The sequence below is a fragment of the Diadema antillarum genome, unplaced genomic scaffold (assembly GCF_040938485.1).
Source record: "Diadema antillarum isolate AM-2024a unplaced genomic scaffold, OU_Dant_1.0 seq00000108_RagTag, whole genome shotgun sequence".
In the NCBI taxonomy this organism is placed as follows: Eukaryota; Metazoa; Echinodermata; class Echinoidea; order Diadematoida; family Diadematidae; genus Diadema; species Diadema antillarum.
This window is the reverse complement of record NW_027271194.1, coordinates 34,685-48,112: the sequence shown is the minus strand read 5'-3', so window position 1 is coordinate 48,112 and position 13,428 is coordinate 34,685.

The window sequence follows — 13,428 nt, the reverse complement described above, 5'->3', positions numbered from 1 at the left end:
CACCGAGCATGTGAAGAGATCATAAAGGAAAAAAGCAATGTCACAAGGACAACTTACCAAGAGGAACGCCATCACGCGCCCACGCACGACCAGTAATGAGCCACGATCCGGAGCAAGACGTTACTGAGCAGAGTTCAGAAAGAAAATGAATGGAGTACATTGTAATCCCAAATCTGTGTTACATACACATTTTGATTTTAAAAGAAATCTTGAACTTGTGATTTGTAGACCTTATTCGCTTCAAGTTTAGAAGTCAACATAATAATGGATGTCAGAGAACTTTTAATCATGGTTTATGATTTTGATACACTGTAAGATTTCTATCATTCTGGTGATTTGAGTTTATTATAATATCCCAACAACTTAGCACTGTAATTCTGTGTAAGGTCTTTGGATAATACGTGTGTACAACGTTATGTGGGGCTTTCTGTGCCACTCGACACATAGCACACGAAGGGTGAAACATGGACCGGCGCTAAACTTCAAGGGGAAATCCAGTCCAAATATAATTTAGTGTGATAAACAAGAGTAAAATCTTACAAGTTCAACGGTAAAATTTGGACTGAAATCGGTTGAAAAGGAAGTCATGACATTTTGAAGTATTGCTATATTTCTGCACAACAGTTCTTGTACAGTGGATATGGGTATGCAAATGAGTGAGCTAACATGTCATATCCTCACAATTTTCCATCGATTGTGTAAAAAAACCCAAAAAAAATGAAAATTCAATGTTTCTGTCATTAAAATCTAAAAAGCGAAACTTCAAACTGTCATAGCTTCCTTATTTTTCACCCGATTGCGATTAAATTATATTTGGACTGGATTTCCCTGCATTAGTTCATTTCCTTTGATTTTAATAAAACTCTTGTTTGGCAAGGGCCTTTTTGAAGAGGAGATTGTGAACCGTTCACAATTTCCTCATCATAAAGGTCCTCGCCAAACAAAAGTTTCATTAAAATCAAAGGAAATGCAGAACGTGTACGGAGTTTGTGACATAGTCCTACACATATTTCACAGAATGAGGAACATACGTCACATATACATGTGCAAATGTCATCACCTCACAACTACGCAACAGCGAGAAAGTTATAGCGATTGTAACATCCACTTTAAAGTCATCGGTGACGTCACCGATATACTAGATCTAAGATGAATGCGAAGAAAATAATTATTCATTTTGGGACAGATTTGAAAGATATTTATGTGAAGAATCGCGTATAAACGTGGCTATCACTTCCTTCGACTTATATTTTTATTGAAAAAAAAACCACAAGCAAACAAAACAGACAAAATCAATGATCAGGCGTGTAAGAGAGGAGGGATCGTTTCGCGGGGGCGATTTACAGCGCCATCAGTGCTGGCGATATCCTACCTCTGAAACGAAACGCGTCATCACCCGGTGATTATTGTCATGAATTCTTGATAAGACAGCTCTGGAGCGTCTGATTTCCTCGTTTAGCGGGGAGGCGCCTTCGGAGCGGCAGCGGCCCGGCGAGACGTTTAACCCCGAGGCTCACCTTAGGGCGCATCCAACTCTGCTGGACGCATCTCCCTGTAACGGAACACGATGTATTCTACTTAAATCTGATGGTTTCCTTCCCCTGACACTAAAACTGATTATCATAATGAGTTGACTGTCCGAAAGATCATGAGGTGGTATGACGATTCTTGACTTTTCTCGTCTTAAGGACATTTCGATGAACTTGTTCTCACTTTAGCACATCCCAAAGACATAGGCAGATGGAGATAATTGAATGTTTGTGGTAAAATTATCTTATTCCCCCCCCCCCCCCCATTCCTCTCATTTTCCTTTTAGGTGATCCTACCAGTAACTAACATTCGCGACATTCATTATAGGTGATAAAGCGCAGGAACTTTCTAATATGTGGCAGACATTTACTGTGTCTGCTTCAAAGCACTGTAACAATTTACCACTTACCGTTAGACAGTCTCCATCAGTTAGTGTGTTCAAAAAAGCTTTGAAAACACATCTTTTCAGTAGCAACTAGTTCGTAGCTGTAACATTTATCCAATTATACATACTGTCGTACATGTTTTGAATTGATTGTAAGCGCTTTGGGCCTTGTGGGAAAAGCGCACTATAAATAATAGTAATAATAATAATAATAATAATAATAATAATAAAGATCAGTGACATCTTATTACTTGTTTGGTTGGTTTTTGCGAGCCCCACGCAGATTATGCATTTCCACTTTCTTAAATTTCTCGCTCTGCAACGGCGGGATGTGTCTTCCCAATAACGTAGGCCCTATAAGCCTACATAATTATAGACATCGCGATGTCGCATTAGGGACCATGATACAATGCAGAGCATGATTGAAACAATACCGGGGGTGAGTTATGATTTCGATTACCCCCCAAATACGCTTTGTTTAAAAAGTTTTTATGTTGAATGTGTTCAAAGAAATGCCATTGCATCCGTCAGTGACTAACAAAGTGTTCATTAACTGCCATCACCCATGCTGAACAATGCAACATCAATGGCAAATGGAATTGGAAATGCAAATGCAAATCCATTCAAATCAAACTGCCGATTGCTGTATATTATGTCTCTATAGAGTAAGACCATATCAGCAGATTTGAAATATATAGGTCTATAGTGCGTGGTGTATGTTTTACTATAGACCCTATCACTGCCCGCAAAACCATGAATATGAATTGCATGTATATAGGTGTAAAAAAGATACTCTCTTCAGTGAAGAGGGCTTGTGCACTCCCGTGCTAGCGAGTGAGACAGCACAAAATATGTTTATATTCATTGAAAAGAATATAAAGCGTTAGAACGGAATGCGTCACCAGCGGTTTCGAGTGCAGGATATTTCCTTTATCATTGAATGAGAGCTGAACTTTTCACTCCTTGCATTTCATCAACCACTTCTGATTGTTTCGTATGGATTTATTTTTGTTGTTTTTGTTGTTGTTATTGGCATCAATAAAACGCAAATGTACGCGGTCAAATTATTTTCTCACGAGTGACACAGTGATGTTCTTGGCTATGACGCATGCTTGTCCTACTCGAAGAAAAAAAAAGAGCCGCCTTCAAGTAATTTTCTTGGCTCCCAGTTAGCTGGTGCCTAATTCTAACGAGAAAATCTCTCATTCTTGGGGCCCATTTGCCCACAACGTAGCGCCAACTGAAACCATCAATCTCGAACCCCCCCCCCCCCCCCCCATACACACACGACCTCCAATAATTGCTCGTGAATTTGTCTTTGAAATTGACGTGATTTTGTTCGGTCGGTCTCCATCGCAGACGTTCTAGTACTCGAGTATCACCGCGAAGCGCTCGTTTTTATATCATAAAGCACTTCTCGGTGCGTGCGGGTATTGGCACGCCGCCGCATCATACCTCGTTCACATTATAAATACGTCACCTCGGATACGAAGGCGAGAGAATAATTACAAGGGTGTGTATCATGCATAGCGTCAGGATGAGAATGGATCAAACGTATTCTCAATCCAAGATGTTCAATTCAAATCGAGAAGAGAAGTCTGAGTGATTGATTCAGTGGATCTTCTGTCATTTCTCCACTCTTCAGGCTCGGAGCTGCAATTACTTCTTTTCAACCATACAGAGCAGAGGTTAGTCAATATTCTTTTTGAGTTATTTCCCGCTCTGGGGAAATCATTATGATAGCATCACTACTTGATTTAGGTTTCGTAATGAACGCGGTGTTCGATTTCCCCGCTAATGGGCTATACAGCTGTTATGTGCAAGGTTGTAAAACTTTTGACGCTTATAGATATTCACATTAATATCCAAGTATCTAAGGTTTGGTTTTCAACGGCGCTAGGCTTTAAAATTATTGTATAGGTCCTATCTTATCGTGGCCATTTTGCAGGTCATGAGATTAAATCTGAAGTGCACATTCTGTGAGAAAATTCCAGAAAAACTACCTTGTCCTGTGTCCTCACTGTACAGTTTATTTACATGTTCACTTAAGATCCGCACATTATTAATCTTTCAACATATTTTTTTTTGCATTGATAGCATCTTTTGTTTTCTTTATTTACATCTGTGTAAAGATAAAATTCTAAGTCATATCTTAAATAAAATCGTATACATTATGTAAACACTTGTATATATCAATATGTTCAAACTGTGTGTCAGAAAAATGCGGGATAGGACTATGTGAGAAGTCCTGTGATCATAGGTTTACTAGTATTCTGTGTTCTCGATTTTATCACTATCATGACGGGATAACCCCTACTAAAGTCTCTCATCCCTATTTGCTCATTTGTGTCCAGTCCTGCCTGTCGACCGTTGATTACCGAAGCAAGGCGTATTCCAAGATATAGGCATCTATAGCGCATACAGTGTTAGAACGTCGTCTCACAGCGCATGCATGTGTTAGCACCTCCTCTCACCCTCCCCCCCCCCCCCCCCCTTGGGCTGCCAAGTAAAAATTTAATGTGCATAGGAAAACGCTATGATGATAACAGATAATTATGTCCAGACTCACTAACTTATAAAGTTGATAATCTAACAGTACATGATAACTCTGGATATAACTGCATGTATATCAAAATGTTACTTGATCTAAAAAGACGTTATCATGGACTGCTTTTTATTGGCTCCATGGCGTTAGATAACAGGAAAACATCACTTACGGGGGTTCAAATAGTATTAAAAAAAATCGGCACGCCGCTGGTTGGGGGGGGGGGGGGGGGGGGGGCAAAATCTCGAAGGGGGCACATTGATGGTGTGAAATCCTCGGCGAGGGAGCGAAGCGACAGAGCGGGGGTACGACGGTAAGGACTTTTTGTAAAAGCAGAGAACAAAAGTCGCGTTTATAGAGCATTTGAAAGCAAATTTCTAGGGAATTAAACATGGTGGAAAAAAATAAGTATGAAGGACTACGATTATAACATACGGGGGTTCATTATTGGACGGTGTGAGATCCTCGGTGACGGACCGAAGCGACAGAGCAGGGGAAGGGTGTGGGAGGGGGGATTCCCCCCCCCCCCCCCCTCGTACGGTAGGGACTTTTTGTAAAAACAGAGTGCAAAAGTCGCGTTTATAGAGCATTTAAAAGCAAATTTCTAGGGAATTAAACATGACGAAAAAAATTAGTGTGAAGGACTATACGATTATAACATACGGGGGTACATAGAAAATTGTGACGTTGTGAGAACCTCGGCGAGGGAGGGTATGGGAGTGGGGTATCACGGTAGGGACTTTTTTTTTTTGTAAAAACAGATTATATAAGTCGCGTTTACAGAACATTTTAATTAAAATTTCTAGGGAATTAAACGTAGTAAAACAAAAATCACTGCGAAGGACTATCATCATAACTTGAAAACTGTTCATTTTACTATTCATTATGTACGGGCAGAGCGAGCGAGCCACTTTCACTTTGCCATTCGTCTTAAATGTATTCATTAAAAGCTTAAACGTGATCGCATTGTTCGAGCAATAAAGATCATTCTTATTGCTAAAAAGCATAAAAGAAAGGGAAAATGTGAGGTTTACTAAAGATAATATGTTTCAGGGGGCACACTCGAGGACGCGAGGCTACCATCTGCACACTAAATTTACCTATAAGTAAATATTGTAATGTATATTAATAATGAATTATGATTTTCGCCCCGTAAGAGGCGAAAATCTTGCATTTTCAGTTATGAAAATGACAACTTTTAGACAAGAAAAGTGCCTCTATTGTTCATTTTGGCCTTTAAATAATTGAATAATTATTTGTTTTATACAGGGGACACTTGGGGGGGGGGGGCAAAAACTCGTTTTGCCCCCCAAAATTTATCTGGGCCAAACGGCAATGAAAGTGTCCTAGCTAATGTACTGATCAGTGGGAAAGAAAAAGCATAATCAGAATGCCTTTTGATCTTCGTCAAGCATAAACAGTATGGAGGGATGGCAACCTTAAAATAGAAATTGCAGTGTTTGGAGGGCTGAAAAAGAATATAATTTGGGGGAAAACAGTATTTCACCTTTTCCTGCGACATGTGTAGTAAGCTATATGTAATTTAATATGGGAAAAATGGAAAAATAAAGCAGGTAAGTATGCCTAAAATCGCTGCATAGCTGGCAACCCTAAAAATGAAAAATATCCCTACTGTGGGAGGGGGATACCCCTTCCCACCCCCCCCCCCCCCTTGGAAAAAAGCTAGATCCTTCCCTGCCTTGCCACCATTAAAAAAAAAACAATTATTAACTGTGCGAAATGAGATGAACAGAAAGTTATAAACCTAGTACAATGTATAACCAAATGTCGATCATCACAACAGTCATTAATTGGCGCCAACTTGTTGTCATGGTCACCAGACTTGTGACGTCACTTCCATAACTTTCCTCACTTTGTTTTTATGCGAAAAGAAAGAAATGTCCATTTTCTTTGATACAATTTAAAGAAACAAATCATAACAAAACAAAGATGACGTCAGGTCTATTACCCTGTCAGGTATAATAATCAAGATGATTCCTCTAATCCTATTTTAAACCATTGTAATCTTTCATTATTTCAAATTCTCATCACGAGAAAAATAGCTCGATATTCATAAATAAGGTGAATTATACATTTTCTAGAAAGCTTATAGGTCTCTAGGAATATACGTCTCTAGAGCGATGGAGAGATAGTGTTTTGAGGCCCTCTTCTGACCACCAGAACCCGATCCGACGGGGAATTTGAGGAACGAAATTATGACGTCACGAAAGGAACGAATCGGCCCTGCGCTTATAAAATGCGCTGTTGCTACACAGCGCCGTGGTTCAAGGCGTGAATTCTGCATGATCCGTAGGCACATTTCAGCGAGCTATCTTCCTAAAAAAAGAGGAAGTAGGCCTACGTGAACTTTGTTAGTTTCGTAACCACGACGGTACGTGTGAACATAGCTAATGACGTGCCCTAGTCTCTGTAAGGGCAAGGCGCGCCTCGCAGCTGAGGGTTTATGACGTAACAAAGGCTTCTATATTGGCAAATCGTGAAATTTACGATGGGTGGAAATCACTGATCTCTGTGGAAGAGCAAGATCATCGGTGGAAATATTAAAGTTGCTGCTTGGCGGAGGTCTGCGCTCTCAGAGTGCTTGTCTAGTTACTTATTGAATCTATCTTGCTTAGAACTAAGATTTCAGTAAGAAGAACTGTTAGGCCCCAATAACACGTAACATTAGGCCTATCGATTCCCCTGAAATTTTGCACATCCATCTTCATCTGTCAGGACTAACGTTAGACCTCTACTAGATTTTTAGATAGAGCTACGTTAGAGATCTAGCTAGACTAACATTAGTCCTACTCCTAAGACTAAGAGTTAAAGGGACTTTACAGTACTGGTTGAGGTGGGGATTCAGGTTTATAACATTCCTACGTGAGGTAATGAGAAACCTCTTATGCATATGAAAGAGCATGTAATTTTAAAAAAGCTTCAACGTTTATTTGATGAAAATTGGTTTTCAAATGGCTGAGATATCAAAAAAAAAGTGATGATAATAATAAAAGGCGACAGGCCACGCGTTTTTATTAGGATATCTTTGTTTCACCTTGTTTTTGGATATCTCAGCCAATTCAAAACCGATTTTCATCAAATAAACTTTTGATACCCCTGAGAATTGCATGCTCTTTACCCACATCTCATAGAGTAGTTTCTGAATATCTCGCAAAACGTTAAAAGCTAATCCCTCACCTCAACCAGAACTGTACAGTCCCTTTAAAAAATTGAAGTGTTCCCAAAATACCCTCTAAACCGTGGAAATTTCAGGATTCTAGCTAAATACATTGCAGATTCGGATCCCTGTATTAGAACCTAACTTACCTTGGCCCCTTGGGTTTGGCTTTATGTCCGCAGTGTGTCTGTATGGAGGTCTGTACGTACGTACAGTAAACAGTTCCGATACTGTCTTTTGTGAGACGTATACGAAGTAGGTCCTGCGTTCACCTTGTGTTCGTCTGCTAGCTTTCCGCTGGCGACCGGCCAGCTAACAATAGAATGCATCCACTGCACTAGAATCTAGTGTAAGAAAAGAAGAGACAACTCCTGCTCTCCTTTGAAGAATGCGCGGCACCGCCGAGAAGTTATGCGCTAAACTACAGGTGGAAATCAGGTGCTTTGACAAAAGAGAGCATCAATAATCGGGACTAGCGCTTTCACATCTAGAAATACTTGCCCCTACTGCATTTCGCTCTCTCTCTCTTTCAATGTGATGGCAACAATGAATTTGTGTACCTTGAACTGGAGCAGAGAATCAAAATGCAGTGTAAAACTGACAATTTTAACAGCAAATAGTTTAAAAGCACGCTGGAGCATGCTTTAGCGGAGTACTTTACTTGAAAGATCAAAATATCCCAGATTAAATGATAGAAAACTAACATGCAGAAAATGTGCGCATTATAACAGAAAAATATTAGGTTTTCAAGAGGGCCTGATTTTCATTTCATTTCGATTTGCGAATTACGAAGAAACTAGATATACATATTTATAATATTGAATTCTTTCCTAAACTACTCTTAATCAATTCGAGTATTTCATTTAAAATTTCACGGGGATATAAAGCCTGTAATTCGACGAAAGGCTAGTGAAATGCGTTCTTCGTCTCCGAACGTCGTCTTGCAACTAGAGCGGTGCGGAGCATGACTTCAAAACGTATAGTGGAATGCTATATTATTACATCCCATTGTAACGCTTCGAACCCAAACATGTGTTTGCATGAATTACGAAGAGTTGTCTCTCCTTTTCTTACACCTCCCTGCTTTATAGAGTTAGTATAGTACGGTGCTCATCAGGCTGCTCGTGTAAAGTATCAGTAACCAAAGAGATGGTAGTGAGAGCGCGTTTACACCGAGCACGGTAACGGCAACCGTGGTGATTTTTGCTATGATGCGCCAAAGGGAATCATGTCTGGTTCTGTTAAGAAAAATAGTATTTCGGCACAAAATCACCCAAAATGTTATTCTTATATCAAAATCAACAGCAACAATTAATCCCCAGTCAAATTTTAATATTGTAACAAAATTATTAGCGCGGAAGTGATTATTGTAACAGAAGCAGACATGCATCCTTTTGACGCACCATAGCAAAAACCCGGCCCGCCGTTGCCCGTACCCAGTGCCGTATATTAAGAGAGTCTGGCCAACTCATGAATTGGACGCCATGTCGTTACCCAGCGGACAGTGCGCTTAAGGTTTTAGCGCGTGCGCTTGGGGAACTAGCGTGTACGCGCAGGCGTCCCAAAGGCGCAAGGGACATACTGTCTGCAATGCTTAACTTTTTTTTTTTCTTAGAGAGGGAGAGAGAGAAAGGGGGGGGGGGGTAGGTTGGGGGAGGGACATTCTTTCATTCCAACCATGTTGAACAAAGCCAACTGTCATGGCAATCATTCTTACACATTCATATAGACACAAACACAAAGGTACATAAACTTGATGAATAATAGGCATAATTCCTTTATAGGAATATCATGATAAATTGCTGTAAAAAAAAAAGGAAGTTACAATGGCGGGGTCATTATCTGTCACCAGACTGTATGCTATAAATATATTGTATTTAGCAAGTTGTCCAGGTAACAAGATTGTTGTATAACAAAATGATATATAAATTTACAATTCTAGCTGTGCACAGACGATAGACGAATTCCACAATTGTTAATGATTCGCACGTACATAACCATCAATTACCATCCTATTTACTCCCATATGTATGAAACTGGCATGAAGGCCTACTAGTACACATTAGTACGTAATTTAAAAGGAATACACTTATGTACAATGTACAACATGGCAACGTCATCGATAAGTGCGTATTAAGGTATGTAAAATGATCTCAAATTGTTTAAAAATAATTTAAAGAGAAAGATCTGAAATTGAACTAAGCACAAGACAGTACCTGGATTACGTTATGAGGGATATCCTCGGTGGCATCCGCACCAAATTAGAACTACACTGCCATGATCATTGAATAGATATGTAGTAAGTAAAAAAACAAATGAAAATGTCCTATACAAGATAACGGCGACTGGTAGACCTCCGCCATATTGTTCTCTTAACAGGTCTGGAGTACGTCTTTCCAATGTTACACGAAAGTTTCACATACCTGGTAGAAAAAAAAATGGTGTGTTTGTCACAAAATTTAATGCATCGAGTGTTTACTTTCCTTAAACTAGGTGTGAATGGATGGAATTTTATTGTTAAAGACTCGCAGACTGAGCAAGTATTAAGGAATTTGAGCATTTTTACTTTGACTAATCTATCTTTATGACAATTCAAATACTTTGAGCGGTCATTTAAAAAATATAGGGAAAATCCTGTCATGTTAGTATTTCACTTGACCTTTGACCATCATAGCCAAAACCTTTCCGTACGTGTCAATTTGGAGTGATGGTGGCATGCCAATACTGTTTTTTTTTATATATACATTGGGTAATCCCCAAGGTATGGAGGAACTATGTAATAATATTTCAACAATAGATCACACCTGTAGATAGTAGAATTTCAACATTTTCCTAACTTTGATCCTTTGACCTGTAAAATGAATCTCACCTGGAACAGAAACGAGTTGCTACTCGATGACCAGATTTCTGGTCGCACTCTCATTTCCCACTTTTTCCTTCCTTTTGTGTTTGGATCTGCTTTCTCGTCGCACTCCGATTTCCCACTTTTTCCTTCCTTTTAGATCTGTCGGAAAGCGGTGTGCAATTACACTTGTGCCAGGTTCTTTCATGCAACGCCATGCTGCGCAGGAAGGCATGACGAATCTTCAGTTTATCCAGGGAGTCACCTCCCTAGTTTATCGCGGTAAGATAATAATATCAAAATATCTTTCGTGTATACCTTCTACTTCGATAAAGTAGACAACGGCAATGACAATTATTATACCCACTGCACCGTGACCAATATTGGGGACGTCCTAAAGGCAAGCAACATTAGCGCGTAGCTGCGCGAAATGAACAATGGGCACTGCGTGTGAGCTATGCTCGCGCCCGCGTAATTGACTTTGGTAACGACATGGCGCCTGTAGATCATGGGACCAGCTTTTGACCAATCACAGGCTTCAAATCTCATATGCCGAAAACCGAGTTGGCCAGACTCTCTTTATATACGGCACTGCCCGTACCCACAGAACTCTTTACCCGTACCGTGCTCGGTGTAAACGCGCCATAAAAGTTCAATGCGCGCTGCTGCAGCTGTGAAGCGCGCAGATATCAACATAAACATAAAAGAAAAAAAATCTAATCACCGTGCTCCGTGTCGCATTGCCCTTGCTTCCTCCGCCTACCCGAATTCGTCGCTGTCGATATCAGTGTCATTGATGCTGCCATCACTCAATTCACCCTCGACATCAAACTCAAAGTCTCATAATCGTACAATAACAGGTAAGAATTAGGCATTTTAATGGCTCAACCGAGAAAGCTGATGCGAAGAAAGACAGGCCATAGTACATCTGCTCGCCTGGAAATACATGCTTTATGAATGACGGCCTCATAATGCACTGAGAACCTCTTTGGTTTTGAGCCTCTCGTGACGTCATGATTCAAGGCTCGAATAAGACGGCTGTTCCGGGACGAAAATCGGTGAAGTGAATCGATCATCGAATATCTTTTAATAAGTAATAATGATAATCTGAATCAGGAGATGTTTCCCTCTGCTTTGACACCTTTTTTCATATGATTTTCCTCGTTTGAATCTTGTTCTTTGTACTCGAAGGGTACAATGGTATAGAGCTAAATAATTGTAGGTAGGCCTAATCTTTGCGGTTTCACAAAACTTAATTACAGTGAAAACTGATGCATTGTTTAATCAAGGTAACAACTATTTGGGCGCACTATAGGATAAGACAATTATAATCCAACGGTGATTCAGGAAACAGAATTTCCCACAGTAGGCCTACATGTACAATAATGAAATCGAATAAATAGACTGTATATAAACAATAATAATGATATTACTCCACAATGGCAACCTATATCATTCTTGTCTTGACTCATCGCTTAGTGAAGCCATATATAAACTCGTTCTCTCAAAATAAATACTTGATTGTTTAATGTTTAACTCATTAATTTTCCATGAACGTGCTGGTGCTGCAGAAAGGCTAGCTGTTTACCGAGGTACTGAATTCCTCACCAGTGTTAATACTACTGTTCATACTGGCTCTGTTGTTGTACGCGCGTGTACCTCAGCACTGTCATTGCTTTGCCCATTATTTTGTAATACACAATGTAGCTTGAGCTATGAATTTAAGATCACCCCACAATACGCGACGCAATGTAAACTTACAATGTTTGGTATTCTTTTGGCAAACACGCAAAAACAGAAAAGGCCAAGTGATTTACAAACCTGACGCGTGTTTGCCCTTTCGGAAGAACTTACCTCCCATCGGTCTGTGCGGTATGTCGTTTTTGTATTTCTTTGTTTTGGTGTGTGTTTTGTCTTTTCTCGCGTCGTTAGGGGAAAAAAACTTATTTGTTCACCACATCATTCATAATGGGAACATTATCAGATCATTGTACTAACGTGTTCATATTCCACGCACTACCTGTTTTCACAAGGGTTGATAAGGACAAGTAAACTTGCTCAAAGTTACTCGACATACAGCGACGTTATATAGACAATGAAATTAGCAGTGTTTTGTAAAGGTAAAACGTAAACAGGGAGCACAGAATTTGAAGTATTTTTTATGACACGGGAGTCTGAGAATGCTACGGATGTGTGCATAATAGGCGTTTTCACATCAGCCCGATAAAAATCCAAGCTCGAGATATTTTTCGCAGAAAATAGTCAGCAAAATAGCGCGCTATTTCGAAACATCGGGCTGATGTGAAAACGCCTAATGAGCACTGTTTGGTTTAATACTGCTGTAATTTTGCTGCGTTTCTTTACATCGGGACTGCTCGAAATGGACAAGTTTGACTAACCTATCAACTGCTGGGATGGAAAGGTTCTGACTTTGCATAATCCTAGATTTGAGAACAGATGGAGGAAGACAAAATATAAGAGCTCAAGGGACATCCCCCAAGATGTCACATGTTAATTCAGTGAATGCAGAAACTGTACAACACATTATCTGTAGTCAAGTTTGTCGGACATGTATACCTTTTCAAAGTTTTGATGAAAGAACACATTCCCTCAACTCTTTGTGAGACCGAAATGCGTGTGTTATGGGTGATATCATTGCTCCTACCAATTGCCTATACGTTCTGAAGGAGGGAATTAAAGTCGAGTGCTCGGTTACTATTCTAAAAAATGCCAATATTATGTGGAATATTCTATACACATTTCTTTACATCGGCCCATATACTATGACATCACGAACAAGACGAACTGTGTTCATGGTGTTGTCGCCTTCTTCTCCAACGATGGTGGCAACAAAACTTTTGAACGGATATTCCGATTTTCCTTGAAATTCAGTGATTCATTTTGTTAATATTGCTACATTGAAAAAAAAAATCAGATAATTCTATTAC